Here is a 27,360-nt window from a genome sequence, read left to right as displayed (position 1 = left end):
TGAGACTACCTCTAAGCCCGTTTTCCCTGGCAGCTTGAGACTTCAGTACCCTGCCTCGTTGAGCCAAACACGCTAGCCACTGCAACCACAGACCCAGGTCTGAACCACGTCCCCCAAAAGCTGCAGGCTTAACTGAAAATAGCGTAACAAGTGCTCCTGTCTCCAGCACCCACATACCCAGTTCCCAAATGGGGTCCAAACCCCAAATAAATCTGTTTTACTCTGTATAAAGCTTATACAGGGTAAACTCATAAATTGTTTGCCCTCTATAACACTGATAGAGAGATATGTACAGCTGTTTGCTCCCCCAAGAATTAATTATTTGCTCTGGGTCAATTAATAAGCAAAAAGTGATCTTATTAAATGAAAAAATTGCAATTTAAGTGATTACAAGTAATAACAGACAAAACAAAGTAACTTACCAAGCAAAATAAAACAAAAACACATACGTCTAAGCCTAATACAGTAGAAAACTAAATGCAGGTAAATCTCACCCTCAGAGATGTTCCAACAAGCTTCTTTGACAGACTAGACTCCTTCCTAGTCTGGGTCCAGCAATCACTCACATCCCCATAGTTACTGTCCTTTGTTCCAGTTTCTTTTAGGCATCTCTTTGGAGAGGCTATCCTTTAAGCCAGCAGAAGACAAAATGGAGGGGTTTCCAGGGCCTTGTATAGTCTCTCTCTTGTGGGTGGAAAGCCCTTTGTTCTCCTGTGTAAAATCCCCTCAACAAAATGGACTTTGCAGTCACCTGGGCAAATCACATGTCTGTGAATGATTCAGCTTTTTGCAGGCTGACACCATTGTTTATATGTTAGTTTGAACATTCCCAGGAAAGCTCAGATATGGATTGGCATCTTCCGAAGTCCATTGTCAGTTAAGTGTTTCTTGATTGGGCACTTACTGAAAATAGTCCTTTCTCAGGAAGCTGACCAAATGCTTCACAAAGGCTACTTAGAATCAAACAAATACATATCCAATATTCATAACTTCAAATACAAAAATGATACACACATACAGACAGCATAATCATAACCAGCAAACTACAACCTTCCCATAGCCACCCCACTTGGCCTCCTCTGTATAAGAACTGGTGCAACCATAGGACCCTGGTTGCAGCAATGATCTATACAGTCACAGTTCATGTCAATAACATCACAGTGGTGTATCTCATCCATATTCTCTCAGAACAGGGAATACCCTTTGAAGGGGAGGTAAAGGTCCTCCACTGTTGCTCGTACCTCCTTAGGGAACCAAGATGTCTATAACCAGGAGGCTTGTCTCATGACCATTGAGCTTGCTAGTGAGAAGGATGCCGTGTCTACTGCATCGAGTGCTGCCTGTAACAGTGACCATGCCACTAGCTTCCCCTCATCGAGTATGGCCTGAAACTGAAGCTTACTCTCTGGGGACAGTTTTTCAGAGAACTCTACCAGCCTGTTATAACTGAAGAAGTCATACTTCAACATGAGGGCCTGGTAGTTTGTAATCCTGAAGAGGAGGCTGGCTAAATAGAATTTCTTTTGCCCAATACGTCCAGCTTCTTGGCTGCTTTATCTGCAGGGTACCTTTGGAAGGTAGGTTAGGTTGCCTCCTCGAGTACCAATGAGTTAGGGTGGGAAAATAAGTATTCTGTTCCTTTAGGGAAGATAAGATACATCTTTTCAGCTGTTTTTGGGGTAGGAGCACACAGGTGGACAGGATCTGCCAAAATATCCTTAGCCAGGTCAAAGATGACTTAATTCATGGGTAAGGCCAGCTTGGCAGGAGTTGCTGAATGGAGCATGTCAAGCAGCTTGTGTGTTGGGTCCTGCACTTCCTCCAGTGGAACCTGGAAGGTGTTGACTGTCCTCCTGAGCAGCTCTTGGTATTGCCTGTAATCAGCAGGTAGAGAGGGAGAGACGGGCAGTATCACCTCATCTAGGGATGAGGACAAAACTATAGGTGGTTCCAGTGGTTACAGCTGCTCCTGCTGTTCTGACTGCTCCAACTGTGCAGCTTGATAGTCTACCAGTGTTTCCTCTCTATGTGTTGGAGGGTGAGATTAGGATCTGCAGTATTCAGATTCCAGGACACGATGGAAAGGGTCCCAAGTGCCCCAATGTGGTCACATAGGGTCATGAGGGTAGAAAGGTGGACCATACAGTGGGTACCAGTGCTTCCTTGGTGGTAAATATGGATTCTGGGTATGAGATGGTCTTCATGAAGCCCCAGAAGGCCTATCAGGACTGGGCTGTTGTGGTGAGGCTCTTGGCAGAACCAATGGTACCTCCAACTCAAGAGGTGGGGCTGTTAGTGTCACCTGCATGAGGGTGGCAGGTGAGTCAGGGAGAGCAGCCTGATGTCTTAGCTCTGTTGGAGCTGGGGTCATGGAATGGTGGATGGACAGTGTTTCGATCAGAAGAAAATCACCGTCTCTGTGAAATTAGCCTTGTTGGGTTTGCCCATCCAGAATCCAGCCCCTGAAGTTAACTTGGGAGGTGTTGTTAAATATTCCTCACACTGCACCCAAATGCAGGAGCGTGGCTATCTCCTGGGCCCTCCAGAGCCCAACAACGTACCCTTCAGGATTTTCAAACAGCCTGTGAGAATCCCCAGTTTCACTGGCAACTATTCACAGTCCCTCATCTTGTACTCACTCCACAGATCCCAAGCAAGGGGCTGAGACATGTGGGCTACAGTACCCACTGGGAAAATATATTAACATCTATATTGGCCTCTCCATCCAACTGAGTCTTTTCCGCATAAAGAGAACGGCCCCCGTGATACCAATTTCCCCCTTTCTGCTGAGCGTGTAAAAAAAAATCTGTGGCTATCAAACCGGCACCTAATGGAAGCCACAAATATCTAATGACAAGGGGCCCCTTGGAACACTCTGCTCGGGCGTTACCACCAAACTGCCCATACCAAGAGCCATTGCCCTCAGACAGGCCCTGCCACCGCAGCTGCATCTCAATGAGGCCCCAGCCTGCCGTCTGTAATGGTTACCCTGGTAACAGTGTTCTGGCTGAGCAAGATATTGATTACCCTGAGGAATGAGTTTCCACTTGGAGAGAGGCTCAGATAATGTGATAACAGGAAGGGGGCCAGGGAAGAGGTTAACAGGGGAGGGGGAGAAAATCACCTTTGAGCTAGGGAACAAGTAGTTAAATGAGAAAGGTGGTTTCAGAGAGTTTGTTATGGTGCTACTGTGAACAGTGAGGCCTCCAATCCAGGGACCCAGGTCTGCTGGCACTGAGCTCCCCTTCTGAGCTTCTGTTGAAGTTAGTGGAAGTGTAGGAACCTCAGCACTTTGAAAAATCAAGTGGCAGGGCTATAGTGGGGAATCCCCACCCCCTCTTGTCCTTTCCCACCAAGGCAGGTAGTTGGGAATAACTCTTCCCCCTGTTCTCATGCATTTTTCCTATCCTCCCTCCTCAGGGTAAAGGACTGCAATGAGATCTCTCCTGTACTGAGCTCTGCATATTCGGAATAGGAAGTGCACATCCTCTGCCTCCCCAATTTCTTGAAGCCTAACTCCCACCCCACGCCCAAGGTGAGACTCTTTTCAGTTTCCTTGGAATTATTTTTAGGGAAGTTCTTCCCCAGCAAGCCCCCAAATCACATGAAACAACACACCCAGGTCAGGGGTTCATCACAAATCCAAAACTAGGGCCAGGTTTGTGAGCCTTCTGGAGAAGCCCAAGGCCCCTCCCATCACATGCATTCTGGGGCAATGAGTTGGATGGAAATTAACTGGTAGCTAGTTCAAAGCTTTGGGGATACTGTGGTTTTATCTGAGATTTTCTCTGAGTTTGTGATTTCATTGGAAAATTAAACGCAAAGAAAATGTGAAAGGTTAGGAGGGCAGAGGATATGTTTCTCATACAAATCAAAGCCAACGTAAAGTGTGTTGCACCACTGCAAACAACTACTGCAGAAACTGCTGCCGCCCTACTACTCTCGCAGATTTACATGTCGTGCTGGTCCAAAGTGCGGCATTAACTACTGTCATTGGGGAAAGGGAAGGAAGCAGCCAAAAGACATAAAATACTTATAGCACCTACCCTTTATTTAACATAAATACTCCATTATGCTACAGTAATGTGCCCAATCACAGCAGCTTACAGTAGTCTTCGAATTTGGAGCAGTTACTGCAGAGTACTGAAGTTCCAGAATACTGAATCTGTCCCTTGGCAGGGGGAAGGGCTGCTTGCTCCCTTCGCTCCTAAGACGTCTCCCCTCTCTTAGCACACAGAGTAAGGTCTCATACTGGTGACTGCTTCCACAGCCAGTTGTCATCCTGTGGCACTGGTTCTGAAACCCAGTGACAAAACACCTTCCCCAATCTCCAGCATCTTCCCTGGTAACTTTCAAATGAACCACCTTTCAATGCAGGTTATGGTTCCCATCCAGCGTGCTTGACACCAGCAGGAACGGTACCAAGATGAATCCGTACAGCGATGCTTGGAGCACTTGACTAATCCCACAGGGAAATAGCTGCCAGCCTCATTTGGTAATGGTTAATATCCACAGCATGAATCTGGGAATTCCTCTGCCTCACTGGAGCTGCCAGCTCAAAGTTCCTAGTGTGGTTTGACATCTAACTTTACTGATTAATGGTTTGAAAAATGCCCCTGAGCCTCTGGGCGCTCAGTTCTTAAGGAGTGCAGATTCTGGGTAAAAACTGTTCACGATATATATTGTATTTTTTCATATCTTATAACAGGAAAAACCACTGAAAGCAACAAGACTAGGGCCTCCCACTTGTCCTCCTCTAGCTATATCTACCTAAGAATGCACATGACCTCCCCATGACCATAGTATCTGAACATCATCCAAATATTCAAAAATAGAAACAATAACATCATTGCCATATCCATCCAGCCAAGAAAAGGGTCTTCTCATGCCAGCAGACCCTGCCCCTTCTCGACTTCCATTATATTGGACCCATGTTAAATATTTCTCTATCTCCAAACTCTTACGTTATCACGCAGGGTCAGAGACTTTGTGGTAAGGTTAAAATCAGGCCTTAAAACATCCATTCTTTCATTATGGGGGCAGCTATGATAGTCACTCCCAGCTAAGCACTGGGAGAACTTGGCAGAAACCATCTGGCAGCAGATGAGCCACAAACGGCTTAGGTCTGTGAAGCAACCAAAAAAACAACAGATCCTTTTCTGGCTGAGATCCTCCATACTCTGCAAAAATCAGACATGGAATCTCCTGAGAATAGGACTTTTAAAAAAAGAGATATCCTGAACCTCCAACAACCAGTTAACTCAGAACCACCTCCAGTATGGCCTTTTTGGCACTTTTGATTTGCTTCTTGGCCAGGATCCATACATGCAGAGGCATGGCAGTAACAGAAAAGATTTATCTAGATTGTTTCCAAGCCTCGGAATATGTTTGGATTACCTTTTGGGCCAAGGTTCTGGTCCATTTTTTAACCAAAACAGTTGACCATAGAATCATAGAATCATAGAATATCAGGGTTGGAAGGGACCTCAGGAGGTCATCTAGTCCAACCCCCTGCCCAAAAGCAGGACCCATCCCCAATTAAATCATCCCAGCCAGGGCTTTGTCAAGCCTGACCTTAAAAACCTCTAAGGAAGGAGATTCCACCACCTCCCTAGGCAACGCATTCCAGTGTTTCACCACCCTCCTAGTGAAAAAGTTTTTCCTAATATCCAACCTAAACCTCCCCCACTGCAACTTGAGACCATGACTCCTTGTCCTGTCCTCTTCCACCACTGAGGATAGTCTAGAACCATCCTCTCTGGAACCACCTCTCAGGTAGTTGAAAGCAGCTATCAAATCCCCCCTCATTCTTCTCTTCCGCAGACTAAACAATCCCAGTTCCCTCAGCCTCTCCTCATAAGTCATGTGTTCCAGACCCCAAATCATTTTTGTTGCCCTTCGCTGGACTCTTTCCAATTTATCCATATCCTTCTTGTAGTGTGGGGCCCAAAACTGGACACAGTACTCCAGATGAGGCCTCACCAATGTCGAATAGAGGGGGACGATCACGTCTCTCGATCTGCTGGCTATGCCCCTACTTATACATCCCAAAATGCCATTGGCCTTCTTGGCAACAAGGGCACACTGCTGACTCATATCCAGCTTCTCGTCCACTGTCACCCCTAGGTCCTTTTCCGCAGAACTGCTGCCTAGCCATTCGGTCCCTAGTCTGTAGCTGTGCATTGGGTTCTTCCGTCCTAAGTGCAGGACCCTGCACTTATCCTTATTGAACCTCATCAGATTTCTTTTGGCCCAATCCTCCAATTTGTCTAGGTCCCTCTGTATCCTATCCCTGCCCTCCAGCATATCTACCACTCCTCCCAGTTTAGTATCATCCACAAATTTGCTGAGAATGCAATCCACACCATCCTCCAGATCGTTTATGAAGATATTGAACAAAACCGGCCTCAGGACCGACCCCTGGGGCACTCCACTTGACACCGGCTGCCAACTAGACATGGAGCCATTGATCACTACCCGTTGAGCCCGACAATCTAGCCAACTTTCTACCCACCTTATAGTGCATTCACCCAGCCCGTACTTCTTTAACTTGCTGACAAGAATACTGTGGGAGACCGTGTCAAAAGCTTTGCTAAAGTCAAGATACAATACATCCACTGCTTTCCCTTCATCCACAGAACCAGTAATCTCATCATAGAAGGCGATTAGATTAGTCAGGCATGACCTTCCCTTGGTGAATCCATGCTGACTGTTCCTGATCACTTTCCTCTCATGTAAGTGCTTCAGGATTGATTCTTTGAGGACCTGCTCCATGATTTTTCCGGGGACTGAGGTGAGGCTGACTGGCCTGTAGTTCCCAGGATCCTCCTTCTTCCCTTTTTTAAAGATTGGCACTACATGAGCCTTTTTCCAGTCATCCGGGACTTCCCCCGTTCGCCACGAGTTTTCAAAGATAATGGCCAATGGCTCTGCAATCACAGCCGCCAGTTCCTTTAGCACTCTCGGATGCAACTCGTCCGGGCCCATGGACTTGTGCACGTCCAGCTTTTCTAAATAGTCCCTAACCACCTCTTTCTCCACAGAGGGCTGGCCATCTATTCTCCATGTTGTGATGCCCAGCGCAGCAGTCTGGGAGCTGACCTTGTTCGTGAAGACAGAGGCAAAAAAAGCATTGAGTACATTAGCTTTTTCCACATCCTCTGTCACTAGGTTGCCTCCCTCATTCATTAAGGGGCCCACACTTTCCTTGGCTTTCTTCTTGTTGCCAGCATACCTGAAGAAACCCTTCTTGTTACTCTTAACATCTCTCGCTAGCTGCAGCTCCAGGTGCGATTTGGCCCTCCTGATTTCATTCCTACATGCCCGAGCAATATTTTTATACTCCTCCCTGGTCATATGTCCAACCTTCCACTTCTTGTAAGCTTCTTTTTTATGCTTAAGATCCGCTAGGATTTCACCGTTAAGCCAAGCTGGTTGGCTGCCATATTTACTATTCTTTCGACTCATCGGGATGGTTTGTCCCTGTAACCTCAACAGGGATTCCTTGAAATACAGCCAGCTCTCCTAGACTCCTTTCCCCTTCATGTTAGTCCCCCAGGGGATCCTATCCATCCGTTCCCTGAGGGAGTCGAAGTCTGCTTTCCTGAAGTCCAGGGTCCGTATCCTGCTGCTTACCTTTCTTCCCTGTGTCAGGATCCTGAACTCAACCAACTCATGGTCACTGCCTCCCAGATTCCCATCCACTTTTGCTTCCCCTACTAATTCTTCCCGGTTTGTGAGCAGCAGGTCAAGAAAAGCTCCCCCCCCAGTTGGCTCCTCTAGCACTTGCACCAGGAAATTGTCCCCTATGCTTTCCAAAAACTTCCTGGATTGTCTATGCACTGCTGTATTGCTCTCCCAGCAGATATCAGGAAAATTAAAGTCACCCATGAGAACCAGGGCGTGCGATCTAGTAGCTTCCGCGAGCTGCCGAAAGAAAGCCTCATCCACCTCATCCCCCTGGTCCGGTGGTCTATAGCAGACTCCCACCACTACATCACTCCTGTTGCTCACACTTCTAAACTTAATCCAGAGACACTCAGGTTTTTCTGCAGTTTTGTACCGGAGCTCTGAGCAGTCATACTGCTCCCTTACATACAGTGCTACTCCCCCACCTTTTCTGCCCTGCCTGTCCCTCCTGAACAGTTTATAACCATCCATGACAGTACTCCAGTCATGTGAGTTATCCCACCAAGTCTCTGTTATTCCAATCACATCATAATTCCTTGACGTCACCAGGACCTCCAGTTCTCCCTGCTTGTTTCCAAGGCTTTGTGCATTGTATATAAGCACTTGAGATAACCTGCTGATCGCCCCTCATTCTCAGTATGAGGCAGGAGCCCTCCCCTCACAGACATTCCTGCCTGTGCTTCCTCCCGGTATCCCGCTTTCCCACTTACCTCAGGGCTTTGGTCTCCTTCCCCCGGTGAACCTAGTTTAAAGCCCTCCTCACTAGGTTAGCCAGCCTGCTCGCAAAGATGCTCTTCCCTCTCTTCGTAAGGTGGAGCCCGTCTCTGCCCAGCACTCCTCCTTCATGGAACACCATCCCATGGTCAAAGAATCCAAAGCCTTCTCTCCGACACCACCTGCGTAGCCATTCGTTGGCTTCCACGATTCGACGGTCCCTACCCAGGCCTTTTCCTTCCGCGGGGAGGATGGACGAGAACACCACTTGCGCCTCAAACTCCTTTATCCTTCTTCCCAGAGGCACGTAGTCCACAGTGATCCACTCAAGGTCATTCTTGGCAGTATCATTGGTGCCCACGTGGAGAAGCAGGAAGGGGTAGCGATCCGAGGGCTTGATGAGTCTCAGCAGCCCATCCTGACTGCAAAGAAAGGCAATAGGCACAGAGACAGAAAAGCTCCAGGAATACCAGGCTACCAAGTTTTGTGCAGCTTCATGTGCGATATTTTATGTTAATTGTTTAATGAGATAATTTGTGTAATTCCTAATAGTCTGCATGTAACCATAAACTGCAGTGTTCAAAACCTGTGAGTGGTGGTGGAAGGCAGCCCTAGTAAATGAAGTTATTTATTAACACAGCAATAGCAAGGCAAGCTTCCCCCACACATTTTCCTGCCAGTATCCCTCGACCCTGAGATGGGCTGAGGGACTTCCTTTAGGGAAAACAGGGGACTTCAGTTTCTATGAACTATACAGTTCTTGCTCTCTCTGCTGGATCTGCCAATTAGTGTAAGGCACGATGGTGAGTTTGTAGGGCAGAAGCTAGAAAATGAGACCCACCAAACTCATCCCATAGGGGCTTACCAAACATCCATTAGATAGCAACAGCTTCTGATCCTTATTGATTCAAATCACAGACCTACAGATAAAATGGTTTTGTAGCTTGTTAGCAATGTCATAAGAACATAAGAACAACCATACTGGGTCAGACCAAAGGTCCATCTAGCCCAGTATCCTGTAGCCCGACAGTGGCTAATGCCAGGTGCCCCAGAGGGAATGAACAGGTAATCATCAAGTCATCCATTCCCTGTCACTCATTCCCAGCTTCTGGCAAACAGGCTAGGGACACCATCCCTGCCCAACTTGGCTAACAGCTATTGATGGACCTATCCTCCATGAATTTATCTAGTTCTTTTTTGAATCCTGTTATAGTCTTGGCTTTTACATCATCCTCTGGCAAAGAGTTCCACAGGTTGACTGTGTGTTGTGTGAAGAAATACTTCCTTTTGTTTGTTTTATAGCTCCTGCCTATTAATTTCATTTGGTGACCCCTAGCTCTTGTGTTATGAGAAGGAATAAATAACACTTCCTTATTTACTTTCTCCTGAGGCATCCAGTCCCTCATACAATGCTAATATCACACCTTGGATACTGAGGCTTTCTGTCTGCAAAGATGACTATTAAAATGAGTTCTGACCTTTTTGGAGCTTACACAGACATGATCTTGCATTCTCTGGACACACACAGGCAAGATCTTCTTCCTGCCGTTCTCATGTCTTTCAAACATACTCAGAAACCAAATGCCCTACCCTGTTCTTAAAGGGACAGCTCCCATTAACCAAAATGCAAAATACAAAAAATACAACAATAAAAGCGAACACCACCATATCCAAATTCACTTCTAAATACTGTTTTGCAATATAAAATCATTTCAGCAAGTATAACTATTCAAGAGTCCTCACAATCTTATTATTATTATTTGCATTACTGTACTGCCTAAGAATCCAACTCATGGACCAGAACCCCAGTGTGCTAAATTAAGAGGGAATCATATAACCTTTTCTCCCACACATGCATCATCATCAGAGTATAAATCGGCAGCCTTCAGATCCACAATGGTCTTTCACTTCAGCTATAGGAGTAACTGGTGATGTAATAGCTGATGATATCCTCTGTGTGCATCAACCCATAGAGGGCAGACTGACACACACTTTGTCAGTGCATTACACTATTTGTGAGATGGTACTGGACTGGTCAGTATTCCAGCCTTGGGGGACAGAATGCAGTCTAATGGTTAGAGACTTTAGGTATTCAGGAACATAATTTGGTACACTCTTTATGAGTGGCCATCTGGCAAAGTGGATGAAACTTGGTTCTGTTATATTAGAGACCAGGATTATGTTCCAAGCTGTGCCTGACACGACCTTGTGCAACTTCTAAGATATCTTATCTATAAAATGGGGAGTTGCCTCTCCCAAAGGGTACAAAGCCTTGGTTAGTAATGGTTTGAAGTGCACAGAAATATTAACAGCAGTCAGTGGAAGAGCTGAAACAAGACCTCATGATCTCCTGGCTCTCACTTCATGATCTCCTGGCTCTCAGCTCAGCTCTCTTGGGTATTTTGTGGGAAAGTCCCTCTCTCCCTCTTGACATTTATATTCAGATGCAAGAAGGCATGACAGACCTGACAGACCTGAAGGTATGTCTACACCGCAAATTAAGGTGTAACTGGAGTGCACGTAGGCACACCTGCACTAGCTTTAATCTAGTTAGCATCGATAACAATAGTGGTGAAGATATGGCAGCACAGGCTTCAGTGCAGGCTACCCACCCCAGTACACACCTACCAGGTATCCTGGGTACATGATCAGTATACTAGCCCATGCTAAGGTCCATGCCCCTGCTATTACACTACTATTGTTACTTGCACTAGCTAGTATAAAGCTAGCACAGTTAAGCTTACCCATGCTACAATTCCACCTTAACTTGAGGTGTAGACATACACTGTTACCCAAGATGCATGATTGACACTTGACAGGTCTGGGAGTGTGAATATCATCCCTTAGGTGTGCATATGTCTCTTATACTATGAAAAGAAACCTCCCCAGAGAAGAAGGGGGTGGGGGAGACTCCAAATAGCGACCTTGCTTTCCAAGACATCACAAAGCTAAGCCTTCACACTGTCCCCCCAAGTCTCTGATGCCACAGTAATCTGTGCAGCATCAGAACCTAGAGAAATAGGAGACTCAGCCAATGCTCTCCCTGCCATCTGAACCTTCAGGTCTGTGCAGATTTATTCAGCTTTAATACCTGGGGTCGGCATTTGATTCTGACAGTTTGAAGTTTCTGAAACCCACAGAGGCCAATGGCTGCTGAATTCTGTGTCTCCAGCCAAGTCACTGAAGAACTAACTTACAAGATGTATGTAGGCTGCTTTCTTAAACTCAGTGTTACCTAGACACTGAAGAGGCCTGAATTCCAAAGTGAGCCATTACTCATGCAATTCTGTCCCTTCTGGAATTCAACCAGAGATTGCGCTCACGGCAGGAAAGTGCCTGCTTTCAAATAGATGGCAAACTGCACATAAAGCAGCCTCTTCAGATAACTCTCATGTCTCCAATACACACCACGGTAGCTTCTCTGACCTACCCAGAAAGAGTTTCATCTAGGGTTACCAACTTCGTAATATTTAAAAACCAGACACTTCAGCAATAGTTCCGGAACCTCACTGCCCCACCTCTTCCTCACAAGACCCCGCCCCTTCCCCGCCTCTTCCTCCAAAGGCCCCATCTCCCATTCGTTCCTCTTCCCCCATCCCCCCATCACTCGCTGATCTTCCCCTCTCCACCACCTATGCCCAGGTCAGGAGGGACGAGCTGCAGCTCCCAGCACAGGTCGGAGACAGCCTGGATGAGTAGGGGCTGGTGCGGGTGATGACGCAGTGCCTCCCCTGCCCAAAGTAACCAGACTTTTGGTGTCTAGTCAGTAGATCTGACTGGACACTATCCTTTTTGACCGGACTTTCCCGTCAAAAACTGGACACCTGGACAGCCTAATTCCATCTAGTCTTTCCAGTAGCCTTACTGCTTTCCCCACTGTATAGGGGATGATTATATATTTGTAACTGTATTTGTTTCCTGAGACTAATGTGGACAATAAAGGGGAGTGAAAGATCAGCTACACCATGATCAGCTTCAAAAATGGAACCCCACAGATAACAATGTGCAAGAAACCCATGGATCACCACACCTACCTTCACAGATCCAGTAACCACCAAAACATACCAAGAAATCTGTTACCTTAAGCCAGGCACTCAGATACCACAGAATATGCTCTGAGGAGAAAGTCCAGGGTATACACCTTAACACACTTAAACCACCTTCACCAAACAAGGACATTCCACCAGAGAAGTAGATCACATCATGCAATGAGACCCACAAATACCTCAAGAGAACCTGCTTCAATACAGGGAAAAAAACATCCAACAGCACACTTTAGCTGTCACCTGCCACCCCACACTGGAACTCATATGAGTATCATAAAACAATTATAACCCATATTTGATGGGGATCACATCCTAAAATAAATCTTTCCTGAACCCCCTCTTCTGGCCTTCAAGCAGCACCACAACCTCTCCAAGCTCATCATCAGAACCAAGCTCCCCACAAACCAGGACCCACAAACTCAAAGTGACACCAGACCCTGTCAGAACAACAGATGCAAAACCTACAGACATTTCTCCACTACAATGACCAACACACCTCACAACACACCTCTCAAGATCCAGGGGATTGGCACATGCCTATCATCTCATCCAGTGCATTAAATGCCCCAATAACAACTATATAGGTGAAACAAGACAATCGCTATGCTCTGGAATGAATTCACATAGAAGAATGATTAAAGACAAAAACACCATATCACCCATTGGCAAACACTTTTTACAAAACAATCACTCCATATCTGACCTCTCAGTCCTCGTCCACACCTTTAAAAGACAAGCTTGGGAACTTAAATTCATAACTCTGCTAAACACCAACAATCATGGATTTAATAAAGACACTGGATTTATGGCTCACTGCAACAATCTGTAACCCACTAATCTTCCTTTGTCCTGTGAATGAAGAGGTGTTACCTGTCCACTTCACCTTGAATCGTCTCTTGCAACATGTGTTAACTCTTTATCTGTTCTACCCTGTATTTAGCTGTGAACCTCTGAGTACCTTTCCCAGACGTGAAGAAGAGTCGAAAGCTCATCTCTTTCACCAACACAAGGTGGTCCAGTAGAAGATATTACCTCACCCACCATGTCTTACACCACTCCTGTCAGTTCTGTGAATGGCTCCAGCCAGGGCTGTCTCTGCACAAGAGGCCCGGTGCTGGGCTGGCACAGATGCTGCAAATCGTTGAGATGCATTGGCAGAGCAAATGTGGGAAACCCAGGACCAGAATAATAGGGGGGTGGAGGGGCAGACTTGAAGAGCACTAGCTGACATGTGTGAAGGAAGCTGAGGCCTGGAACATTGCGGGTGCTACAGGGCAAGATTGATTGCAATCAGTAGTCTTGTGATTCATGGAACCCCTATTTATATATGGAAATTTTTACATGGCTTCTTAAATTCCCTTTAAGATTTATTTTCATTTTTAAAAAGTAAATGAAGGTTTATATGGAAAATTCTGATGCTGCTTTCAAGCCCTCTAGCTTGATTCACCTCTGTGGGTGAATCAAGACATTTACGCACCATAGTCCGGTTCTGCCCCTTCTAATGCCAAAGCACCTGTCCTGTCTCTCTCCTCCCCAGATTAATCATTCAGCAAAAGAGTTTGCTGGAAATGCCCAGCACATTGGCCAGCTAGCTCCCATCATTCTTACAACGCAGACTTGGTTGTTCAAATCAATATTCGTTAGCAGGAGGAATGAGCTCATTTCATACATGTTCTAATTAGACAATAGAGATTATTACAAAACACCTGCAATGTTTGTAATCATTTGAAATAATGAGAATCAATATTAGCTTCCAAAGGCACCGTATGGTAAATGCTCATTTCAGGAATGTGATCTCTGATAGGCTCTCATTGTTTCAAAAATTATCATTAACATTTTTTAATTTGAAAGAACTTACTCACAGTTAATGAATCGGCTCTGGTTTGTCCTCTGCATGGTGACCGTGTCTAAAAGCCGATTTAATTGCAATCCTTCTCATCCAGATCTGAAGGCCCTGCTTCCTTGGTGGATGATTCTATCAGACCAAACCCACCAGCAAAATAACTTTCTCCACCTCTGTAGTTCCCTATTATCCCAGGATCTCACAGCCCTTTGCAAACATTTATAGCAATGAACATAGCATAAAGTAACAAAACCATGGCCCTCTAGGGACTTCACACTGCTGAATATGCATGTTCAGCATGACAACCCAGAACTTCACAGAGACAGTACAAAGATTCCCGTGCTCCATAACCACTGGTCCCCATCATTTGGATTATAGGAGAAGTTCCATTCACTATTAGCTGTATAGAGCATAGGACAGACAGTTGAACAGTTCTGATTTAATTCAGTAAAAGACCATGTGCTCTCTCTCTCCACACACCAGTTCATTACAGTTTATATAAATATTAAATGTATACACATGCTTAACCTCAACAATAAAAATACTGTATATACAACTATTCCCCATTTATTTGTGTGCGCACCATTTAACTGAGATTGTAAACTCTTCAGGGCTTTGTCTTCTTATCTTTGTCAGTAAAGCAGCATGCACATCTAAGGTATGGTAGAAGTAATAATTAATAAGTAAAAGCTATTACTCCACCTATTTTACTCAGGGAAAACTGAGACACAATTAAGACAAGTTAAGTGACTTGCCTAAGGTCATACAGCAAATCAATGACTGAGTTGGAAATAGAATTCATGTCTCCTGACTCCCAGTTCCCCTGTTCTCACCACTGGGTATACAACACGGGAACATGAAATCTTGCCCAAAGCCTAGATGACTGAAGCTTAAGGCTCTTTCAAGTTCTCTCTCATTCAAAATTGGTTCACCTTAGCTCATTTCATTCTCCTGAAATACTGCATAGAGAAAAATAATATTTTTCAAAGGCCATTAAGAGCAGGCAATTGATAATGCAGTCCTACAGTTTGGAGACACGCATTTAATCTCAGTTGATGGCAAGCAAAGCAAAAGCTTGCTACACTAGTTTAACTACAGTCCCCTAGTTTGCACAGGTCAGCTTCTCTCCTAGAAAGCACTGCAGCCAACTTTGTGTATTTTGAATCCTGGGAGGCCTGAGACAGTGAGTAAAAGACCGATGAAGCTGAGCTACCTCATTTCTTTGGCTCCTCCAACTTGGTGGTTAAACAAAGGTTAAAAAATAAATTGGATTTGGAAACAAATCTAAATAAATTAAAAAATAAAATGAAATTAAATATCCATCTAAGTTTCCACTGATTCTGTTTCCAAACATTTTGGGCTTTGGATGCTTACAGGGGTTCAGGGACAGTCCCAGAGGCAGAGAGGGACAGGTCAGACCATAGATCATCCTAGAGGGGGTTTTGTTGCTAAAGAATAATTAAATAATATGACATTTACCTGTCAACTTTCATTCCAACTGTTTTATTTACAACATGTTTGATTCACTTCACCCTTCACTAAAGTGCAGCCACTTTTCTACCATACTACATAGCTGTTTAGGACAGGAAGTGAAGAATATATTGCATCCAGCTAAACTGCAGGACAAACGTAGGAAGGCCTGAGTGTAATTTAACCAAGGCACCAATGCGAATACTAACTTTTCTTGAAAGTGGAGTGGGATCTTTAATGATTGTAAAGGATCAGGGCCTCAGTGTTATATCTCATCTGAAATATGGCACCTTCAGCCACATAATGCCCCTAGCACCATGCTGAGACATTAGTTCAAGGCCAAGTCAAGAACTGAAAGACAAAACCTAGTGAATAATCAACCTCAGGAAAGATTCTGCCCTCTGCCCTGGCAATAAAAACAGGAATTTTTCCATTTTTTTGAAATTTTGAAAAATGTCAACATTCCAAGAGAATATTTCAATCACTGACACAGCTCAAGCAGCTCTGCAGGTGGCCAAAAATATTTCAATTAAAAATGTAATCGAGTTTTTACAGATTTTTTTCCCCAATGAAAATTAGATTTTCATGAAAATGTCTCTCAAAAACTTGAAAATATATATGATATTTTAACCAGCTCTGCTCCAGCCCCCATACTGCAGTGATATGGGGCAGAATTCCCCTGGTCCAGGCATGGGGCCAGGCACCTGTTCTCTGCTGCCTCACAAGCCCCAGTGTATGGGGCACACCAAAGACAGGAGGAGAGAGTGTGCCTGGAGCATGTTTTGCACCACAGCCCATAAGCCGCCTGAATTGGGCTGCCATAAGTTAGAGGAGCCAGCAGCTGTTCTAAATTATGCCTAGAGCCATCTTGGTTCCCCAAGAAGCCCAGAATACGGAGGGCACCAAGGTGGTATAAAGCCACCATTGCCCTCTCTCCCACAACCCTATGAACTCTGTGCTGCCACTCCAGGAGGCGCAGCACAGGATTGGACGCACCACATCTTTCAGGACTGAGGTTTCCCCAAGTCATCATCCACATGTGAGTTCTGATCAGCTGCAGAGCTACTTCATTTTGGACTAACAAGATCACAGCCCAAAGTGGGATATAGCCAGAGGAATACTCTTTCCATGAAAGAGGAAAGCAAAAAAACACAACCTAAAAAAGAATCACAAGCAGAAGTTGTAGTGGGGTTTGCCCACAGGGAAGTAAATTCCCAGGGTTTCCAGCTCCCTTTATTTTTGAAAATATATGGACTGTTGCTTTAAATCATCCTGGTAAAATACTGCCGGCTAGAGAGGCTGCAATCAGGAATTCTCCGGGCATCGGTATTTGTCACAGTGATCGTAATTCACAGCAATTCATAAACTTTTTCAGAATGCTGTGAACATATCTTCAGGGGGTTAATAAAACAGCTTTCCAGTCCTCTACCTCCTTCCATTGATAACTTATTCAAATTGTAATTGCCTGTAATGTGCACCCTATATCACATTACTACTTATGCTACATGCAGTCTCTGGGGCCATCAATCATACCCGGCTGTCAGCAAAGTCCTTGTTCTTGCCCTATCATCGAAGCCAATGCACCGCTAATGCTTGAGACATCATGCCCAAATAAAAGTGACACCCCACACCCACTCCAGCCTGTGTTTATTATTTAGGATATTTCTTCTCCCCCAAGCCCCAGCCAGCCCACTACAAACAAATTAACTGTACAGCATATATTTCCAGGAGACCTATATGCATGTTTCACATTGAAGACGTCATCAAAGCCCATTTTACCTGCTCCGCAGAAAACTTGGAGTCTGACTCTCAATATGTTTATGCCAGTTTTCCACCACTGACTTCAGCAACCTTATTCCTGACTTACACAAGTGCAAATGAGGGCAGAACAACAGTGCTGGAGCAGAGATGGCTGCTGGACTGTTTTGGGGGAGCAGTTGCATTTTGGGGAATGTTTCACCTCCTGTCGCAGGGGGAAACAGTAAACAGAACTGTTCCTCCCCCTGATTATATAGGCACCTAAAAGCAAACACCTGATATCACAATAGTAGGGGGTGTAGGTGCTATACAAGCTTCCCTGACCCAGCGCTCTGCCCACTGCACCTCAAGCCTGATCTGCAGCACCATATTATTTGACAGCAACCTCAAGCATGCTGGATTCTCCACAGTGTAAATGTGACATGCCCTGTGCTCTGAAGACCTTGCTAACATGTTGGAACAAGGGAGTAATAAAACACCAGGGAGGGGCTGGGAGTGGGGGGAATAGGCAGGGTCATGATTACCTGGTTACTCAGCACATGCTCGTGCACACCAGAAAGGGTTGGCTGGTTTGAAATAAAGCGCCTGAGCTACTTTTGTAGGTATCATGGCACCTCCTCCTACTCTCTGCCGATGCACCTTAATCCTGACCTGCAGCTTCCTCTGCTATTTCAGTCCTGGGCCCCACACTAGTCTTTCAAAGCACCCCAATTTTAAGCTGCAGCAACTCTAGACTTCCTGGTTCTCAGCCTCATCCAAGCAGAGGGTGACAATGACTAACACCACATATTACCATGTAACACCGTTATGGACCTACTCACCTTCAAAGCACTTGACAAACATTCCATTTTATCTATGCAGCCTCATACATGTGCAGAGCACTTCAGAAGCAGATTAATCCTCACAACACCTCAGTGAGGTACAGTATGGTATTAGCTCCATTTTATAGATGGAACCCAAGGCAGACACTCTGGCCTGCTCAAATCCACAGGAGGAGTACGGGGCAGAGCTGGGATTATTAAAACTCAGGGGTTTCTGCTCAGAGGACAGCTCTCTCTCAAACCATGGGGGTAGTTCTGTGACATGGACAAACATTCACTAGAGACTAGCACAGCCCAAGTCTGACGTCCTTTTACCCTCAAAATTCCCACCAACTTCTGCAGGGTTGTTACAGCAGAACTGAGGGGCAGCCCAGTTGAGTGGATAGGTCAGTGTACTCAGACCTACCTTGGTTCTATCCTGCCTCTGCCACTGACCTGCAAGTCACTCCACATCTCTGTACCTCTGTTTCCCCTCCCAACCGTTGTCTGTCTTTTGCATTTAGACCGTAAGCTTTTTGGGGCAGGGTCTCACTGTTTGTTCATTGCCTCACACAATGGAGCTGTTGCAATATACAGCATAATAATCTGACACATTTAATATTGTGCCACCAAATCCATGGCACCTGTGATCTCATGCCTCTAGTGGCACAAATATGCTCTTTCTTTCATAAAGCCACTCCATTCTCCAAGGGTGTAGGGTGATCGCAACTGGCCCAAGCCCCAAGGAGAACTTGGTGGTCTCAGCCTAAACAAGGTCTTATTTTTTGCAAGTGACTTACAAAGTGAATTGCTTGCAAAAGGGAGAGACAGCCCTCTCCTGTGACCAAGAGTGGAGGAGCTGATCAGGGCATATAAGGTCCAGATCCACCACTGTTTTAGCACTCCAAATAATTCCAGGCTTGTGCCCTACCCCGATTCATACAGACTGCCCCTCAGTCTAGCTGCCCAATGTCCTAAATTACTGACCTTTCCAAATGAAGCTGCCCAGCCCAACCTAGATTTTTATAATTATCTCTGTGTTGCTGTCAGATGCTCTGCCTCTGAATTCCTGCTCCACCTAGGGCCTTGCTGGCCTTGGGGTGTGGAGCCCAAGAGTTCTACCATCCTACGTTTATTTGATCTTGGAAGTGCTACAGCTCTAGCAACAGCCTCATCAGCGAGTCTAGCACATGTATGTAAAGGGTATGCTGGAAGGCACCATACACATCTACACACCAAACACCACACCCGGACCATTGAGGCCTTCAGAGAAATCAGGAAAACAGCTCTAGATCAGATCTTGAAACAAACTAGATCTGATGAGATCCAACAGATAAGAACATAAGAACAGCCATACTGGGTCAGACCAAAAATTCATCTAGCCCAGTATCCTGTCTTCCGACAGTGGCTAATGCTCGGTGCCCCAGAGGGAATGAACAAAACAGGTAATCATCAAGTGATCCATCCCCTGTTGCCCATTCCCAGCTTCTGACAAACAGAGGCTAGGGACACCATGTCCTCCACAACATCCTCTGGCAAGGAGTTCCACAGGTTGACTGTGCATTGTGTGAAAAAATACTTCCTTTTGTTTGTTTTAAACCTGCTGCCTGATAATTTCATTTGGTGACCCCTAGATGATGCACAGGAGTGCAAGCTGGAACCTGAAAGCTGAAGATGGAAAACAGCCCAGCCTTCAACCCCTCCACACAGAACACAACATGGCTCCCACGTTTCAGATCAAACCCCTACACTGATACTGGCTCCAAAGCAGCCAACACTGCCTGAGTTAGTAGCAGGGGACATAATGGCTGAGAAGGGTCTGTCCAGCAGCTTGACAGACATCTTACAGCTAACCTCCTCAGCCCTCCTGGATTTCCTCCTTCCTCCATTTCTAGTGTCCCTTTGCGAGACGGAGAAATTCTCACATACCTGGGTTCAAGGAAGCAGATCTTCCTCACTTTGGCAAACATCATGCTAGAGAAAGTGAAAAGGGATGGGATGAAGAACACCACATTTTTTAGGGAATCTTCTCCTCCCCTCTTCTCCCACAAGGGAAGGCCTTGGGAGCATACCTGGTCACAAAGGGGTTGACCCTGAAAGTAACCAAGCATCCTCAATTCCTGCTGAAATCAGTGGAGTCATCAGTGCTCAGCACCTCGCTGGATCAGGCCCCAGACTAGATTATTAGCCATCAGGGAAGAGGCATTAGCTGAAATAGGATCTCCTCCTCCTCCCATCACTTAAGACAAATAATTCATCTTCTCAGTGAGCCTGAAGTGTACAAAATTCCAGAGACTGCGACTCAAACAGGAGACTTAACATTTCTGGGCAGGACTTCTTCAGAATGAGATTGCTTTCTTTCTGAGATTTACATTACCAGAGAGTCCGTTATTAGCCTGATATTTTATCTCTGACAGTGTGAGAAATATTGCTGCCATAAACCCTGCTGCCCTTAGTAAAATCTGAACTACTTGGTGAAAGCTAATAAAGTGAGGAACAATGAAGGCAATTGCCAATGAATACTTGAGCACCAAACAAGGCAGCACGTCTATCTCTCTCTCAGACACACACACACACTTCCTTCTTCATCTGACTCTCAGACACAAAGAAGAGGGAATCACATGGAGAGAAATCACTTCCAAATTGTACAGTAGGGAGCAACTGTGCACTGGCAGCAAGATGGATTAGATGCGCTCTCTCATAGATCTTTTCCATCTTTAATTTCTGTGATTCATCTCCCCTTTTTAAGCCCAGCATCATGTTTAGCTTCCTTGAGAAATAAGTTCTTCTCTTTTTGAGGATGCTGGTGAAGAGTCGGAGGGAGGGTGTCTCAATGTACAGCATTGAGAAAAGACAACTTTCTACTGTATTTTTCATACCAACTCTACCCCAAAACACTTCACAGAATCAAAATGAAACATCTATAGAGCTACAGACTAGCAGATGGGGACAAGAATGAACAGAAATAAAGGTGAAATACAGGAAGGCTGTTTTAGATGACAGAAGGCTCCTACGCCGACAGTGACAGGACTGCATGAAGGGAGAGGAAAGCCAGAATTAAGCAGAGGGAGCAGCGATGGGAGCAGAGAGAGACAAGGCCCCTGAGATCAGCTGGGACAAATCCATATAGGATTTGAAAAATAAAGGCAATTTTGAGCTTTAGGACCTTATTGAAGCAATAATGCTACCTCAATGGGTGCTGGATTCAAGCTTCCTCAGAGACTCATTCACTCTCCCTCTATAGCCTCACGTTCCCCATAGGGCTGAACTGGGCTGCTTTTGCTGTCAGTCCCCAATCAAACACTTGGAGAATGGTGTCAACAGAGTGTCTGGTTCTCCATTCACAGCAATGTAAATTAGGAGTACCTTGCTATGAAGACATGGGAGCTACACCAGTGTAAACCAGGGCAAATGAGTGGAGAAGCAAGTTAAGAATGTTTTCAAAGGAGGGTGCCCAGGCCTGGAACTCCCTCCTTCTCAGGGGCTGTCCAGCAGGGCCCAAGTTTGATGACTCTTGTGCAGTTAATTGCAAGACATCTCTTTGAACAGGCATTTCCCGAACAGCTGAATCTGGGGTCTGTTTGTTGGCAGACAGGGTGGTTAACGTGATCTGATTTGTGTTTCCCTTTGTGGATGACTAGACAATGGTCACACAATAACTCTTATCAGTAGGAGAGATTTCCTCTGAACTCCCTCCATGTAAGCTGCAATGCCCAATGGTTTCCCCTCCCAACAGCTGCATGGCAGTGCTCACGTTCATGGGGGGGCCTTACCCCTCTGGAGGATAAATCCTCTCTTGCTCATATCTGGATGGTAATTTAGCAGCATTTTTCCATCTCACTGATCTCTGCCTCCTTTCCTCTCTCTCTTTCTCCCAGCAGCTGCGAAATGCCTGCCGTTTATCATCCTCATTAAGCACGTTACTGTGCTAACGTCTCCACTATGCATGGCTTTCAGATATTTACATTACTCTAAAGTCTCACATGGGCTCCGGTGCTGAAATAATTCCCTGCTCAGTTTCACTCTGCAGCCTGGAAGGCATGCGGGTGTCTGCACACACATCACTGTAAGGGCTCCTAAGACCCCCATCACCTTGGTATATCGGTTCATGACTTACAAGATTTATCTCCAAAAAAGATATTTTCTCTTCCCCATTCCCCAAACCCAAAATTTTCCCCTTTCCAAGTTATGCTCATTTGGCTGCTCATGTTCTCAGATGTCTAAAGAAAGGCTCCCCTGGCTTCTTCCCCCTATGCAACCTACCAGGCCCACTTCCCAAGCCTCCTCTCACTCCCTCAAAAGACAGGTATACATAGGCAGGGTAGTTTTAGTCTGGTCAGTCCCAGGATATTAGAGAGACAAGGTGGGTGAGGTAATATATTTTATTGGACCAACTTCTGCTGGTGCAAGAGACAAGCTTTCAAACCATACAGACAATGGCAGAGTAAGTTTCAGACACAAACCAGCCATCCCACTACCAACATGCCTCAACCTTGACCTGGAGAGAGCATTTCTACAGCTAAGAGGAAAGTGTAGTTCTCTGTGGCCCATTCAGCCCCTTAGCCACTGTGCTGAGACTGCCTAGTAGGCAGTCAATTAGTGCCAGGGGTAGTGGTGGTAACTTTTATGATGAAGACACTTACCCCACTCAGTTCAGAGCGGAACTGAAATCCATCAACCCATTTCACAGAGGTCACCCAAGAACTGTCCGAAGCAAACTGCAATCAGTAACTGCCAACTAACATAGCAGTGACCTCAATGTGAAAGGGAATGGATCCCATTTTCCATTCTCCTGGATCTAACCAGATCCCTGTGTGCAAATTCACTGCCCTACACGTTCAGACATTGTGGTGATAAGCCTGGTGCATATGTTTAGAGAGATGGGTGAGTAAAGAAATCTATTTGTGGCTAGGAACCTAAAAGCCTTACTATGTCTCTACTGCCCACAAACTACAGCTCACCTTCCCTTTACTGTTAACTTTCCACCTCTGACATTTAATCCCTCGGCTGGCCAGGCTTTGGGCCAGATTCTCAGCTGGTGTAAACTGACATAACTCTAGCGACTTCTAAAGAGCTACATCAGTTTAGTCCAGTTGAAAAAATCTGGCCCGTGTTTAGTTTAAGTGTGGGACCCTAATTGCTGCTGCATCACGGACTGAGATTTATATGATGCCCAATCTCCTTTTGGCCTGGCATTATCTGCTCCACCTATACTCTGAGACATCACGGCCCCGAGACAAAAGTGACAGGTGTTGATGAAAGGGGCGTAGAAGGGACACAAACGCTCCCTTTATTTTGTCATTGCACTTATGCAAGTGCTGCAAGGGAAATGTTTCCAGGAAGCCATTAAAGGGCAATGCATGCTGGAGTCACAGCTACAGCTGAATGCAACATTTACTCTGCTGGGAATGACTGATCCGTTCAGAAGGGCAGGCCTGAGTCACATCTTGGCAATAACAACTAATTCACAACTGGAAAAAGATAATGGCTCTACCCGACCCACTGCACAAGCCCACCCACTGCTAAAGGACCCTCCCACAGCCTATGGGGAGGATCTACTGAGCCCGGGAACTCAAATGATTACAGGGGACAACAAAAAATATAACAAGGGCAGGTGTGAAGGTCAAAGGGTCAAAACAAGGGAAACTGAAAGGGACACAAAGCAAAGAACCCCAGACAGTGCCCACTGCTCCTCGAAGGTGTCAAGGGAGCCAGCAGACGCTGCCCAGAGGAACTCTGTCCGGATGTGTGAATGGACGGAGGATCGGAAATAGGCCCCACAGTCACAGAGAACCCCTCAGCCAACATCCTCTCCGTGGTGTTATAGATGGCCATTCTGGCAATCGCCAGGAGGAGGTTGACGAGGAGGTCCTGCGACTTTGTGGGGCCATGGATAGGGTCTGCTTATATGAGAAGGTGCGGGGGAAATTGCAGCCAAAAAAGCAGTAGTAGGTCAATGTGCGCAATGGTCTCCCTCATGCCGCAAAAGGGACAGGCATCAGAGACAGGGGTGAACCGCGCCAAGTACACGCCCGTGCTCACGGCTCCATGAAGGAGCCGCCAACCAATATCCCCAGCGGGCCATGGAACCAAGGTGGAATATAGGCTGGCCCACTAGGGTTCCTCACCCTCAATAAGTGGCAATAAGTCCTGCCACTTAGAATCAGGGTAGGACACAAGGGTGAGGAAATGGAGCATATGGAGCATGAGCATGTACAGAGGTGCCTCTGGCACAGTTCGAAAGTGAACTGGATGCAGGTTGCGCAGCTGGCTTGGGGTGTGTAGGCAGGGCAGCCAGGGGGGCTCATGCGGCAAGGGCCCTATGAAAGGATCCGGAAGGTCTGGAGTGTAGGGTAGGCGGGGAGCAGCCTCCCGCAGGACCTGCTCAAAATAAACCCGAGAAGCGGACAATAAAGCTGCCATCACCTCCTGAGGTATGTGCTGGGGAGTACAAAGGGTGGAGAGCCCCATGCACTGAGTGAGCATCAGAGGATCCACCCAGTCTCACTGGTCGTAGTCCTGGAGGTCTCCGATCCTGGCGACTCTTGCCAGAGCCAAACTCTGGCGCACCAAGGGGGACTCCGCCACCTGAACACGGAGTTGGGGATTGTGTAGCAGGGGCTCTGTGAAGAAATCCACCTGCTCCGTGGCTGCCACAGACCTGGTTGCTGAAACCAGCTTCAAAGTCCAGAGGAGGTCCTGGTAGAAGACCAGCAGTCTGGACAGGCCTCGTGGAAGACCTCTCGGATGGAGATAAAGAAGCTGCCGGTCATATTGGAGCCCTCGGAGGCGGCAGAGGAAGGCATGCGCCAACGTGCTCCACGCCAGACTACCTGCACCATACAGGTGTCTCTGCAGGACCTAAAGGTGAAAGACGTGGACCTGGCTGCGGAGGCAGACCAGGCCCTGTCCTCCCTCCTCCAGGGGAAGACTCAGAACCCCTGCAGAGACCCAGTGCAGTCCTGGCCAGAACTACTCCAAAGCCAATCTTGGCCAGGATCCCCAAGTCCAGGTTCAGGTTGTTGAGCTGGTGCCAGAGCATGGACAGGACTAGTTAGTTAATGTAGTTAGTTAAACACCAGGTAGTTAGTTAAGCACCAGTGCCTTCCCCCACAGGCCTCCAAATCCCACCAGTTCTCTGGCAGAGAAGGATGCGTGATGGAAAGATAAACTCCGAGATAGAGCAGTGGACCCATGTTCCACCGAATGGTTTGAAGCGCGGGTGGGAGTGAACTCACCTGCTACCCATCCCCGACCATCAGGCCAGAGCTCTTGACCCAGGTGACCCGGGTGGAGGAGGCTGCAGAGTAAATGGCCTGGAAGGCCTCCACCCGCACCAGGTCGCCCGGGTCCTGGACCATGAGGAACACATCACTGGCATATGCTAACAGGACCAGACGCATCTCTGGCTGACGGAGCACCAACCCCATCAACCTCCGTCAGAGGAGACAGAGGAAGGGCTCCATCGTCAGAGTATACAGCTGGCCCGACAGTGGACACCCCTGATGTATCCCTCGCCCGAAGCTGACCGGTTTGGTCAGGGTCCAGTTGAGCCTGACCAAGCACTCTGCAAAGGCATATAGCACCTGGGAAAAACCCACAAACCGGGGTCCAAAGCCATACACTCACAGAGTGCCCAGGAGATACCCATGGTCCATCCTGTCCAATGCCTTTTCCTGATCCAGGGACAGGAGGGCGAACCACAGACCATCCCTACACCCAAGCTCCAACAGGTCCTGGACCAAATACAGATTGTTGAAAATAGAGCGGCCTGGGGCAGTGTAAGTCTGGTTGCGGTGGATCACATCCGCCAGCATGGACCCCAGCTGCAAAGAGATGGCCTTCGCTATGACTTTGTAGTCCATGCTGAGGAGTGAGACATAACACCAGTTCAGAAGGTCGTGGAGGTCCCCCTTCTTCAGTAGCAAGGCAAGCACAGCTTGCCTGCATGACAAAGGGAGGACCCCGCTCCCCAAGGACTCTGCGCAGATGGTGACTAAGTCCAGGCCGAGGATGTCCCAGAATATGTGGTAGAACTCCACGATCAGCCCATCCATGCCTGGAGATTTACTAGTGGGCATGAGATGGATGGCTTCCGAGAACACAGCCAGAGTGAGAGGTAGCTCCAGCCAGTTCCAGTCGCCCACGCTGACTTTAGGGAGTCCAGTCCAGAGCACCCTGCAAGCGTCAGCGTCAGTCGGATCTGGGGAGAATGGAAGATGCTGAGGAAAGGGCAAAAGATGAAAGGAGTTTGATTTTTATGTTAATCCAAAACAAATTCGATAGAAGAGCAAGGAACAACAGACAAGGCTGATCTGTCTTGAGAACTTATTTCTATCAGAAAAGAGCCACTGAAATGAACGGTGAGTGGCAGAATTCAAAACAAACAGTTCAAGAGATAATGATCATTATGACGCTCCTCACTTGAGGTCAGTGTGTGTTCTCAAACCATACAAATGCACTTCCCTCCCCATATCTCCCACTGATCACTGTAGGGTTGTTCCCAACAGTATAATCTCACCGTTTTGTCCAGTCCCATTTGAAGTTACTCCAGCTGGGGCTTCTGTGTGCTTATAGTTTTCATCACTCAGGTTCAGAATGGAATCATCCAGATATCCAAATCTATGCAGCATTTACACAGGCAACAAGGACTAGGTAAAACAGAACTATAGGCTCAGCATTAATGTGCATTAGCAATGCTGGTGGGGAGCCCAGGGCTGGAACAGCAGGGGTTCTGCAGTTCAGAGCTAAAGTGGAATAAGGGAGCAAGGGGAAGAAGAGGCTTACATCATAACGCCGCCTAGACTGTTCTTGCTTTTAACCAGGACTAACTGTCCCACACCTACAAGAACAGGCAAAGTTTCCCCAATGTTTTGTTTAAAATGATGGGAAAGAACAGAAAGAGTACATACTAATCTGCAGCCAGCTTAAACTGCAGTAGTGATTATTTGGGAACAACAGCAGAAGGTTTATAGACAAAGGGAAACTCCAGCACCTCCACCAGGAACCTCAAATCAATAGAAAATCTCCAGCTCTATCA

At 46.6% G+C, this 27,360-nt stretch overlaps 1 protein-coding gene across 2 annotated transcripts in view; it reads right to left on the bottom strand.

Annotated features, from left to right (window-relative positions):
* NRXN3 (neurexin 3) overlaps positions 1 to 27,360 on the bottom strand; it is a 1,402,093-nt gene that overhangs the window by 1,236,469 nt on the left and 138,264 nt on the right. The gene's annotated exons all lie outside the window — the stretch shown is intronic.

This window comes from Lepidochelys kempii, chromosome 6 (assembly GCF_965140265.1).
Source record: "Lepidochelys kempii isolate rLepKem1 chromosome 6, rLepKem1.hap2, whole genome shotgun sequence".
NCBI classification, from domain to species: Eukaryota; Metazoa; Chordata; order Testudines; family Cheloniidae; genus Lepidochelys; species Lepidochelys kempii.
Note: the sequence above shows the minus strand (reverse complement) of the source record. Positions and strands in the feature narration are given on the sequence as shown.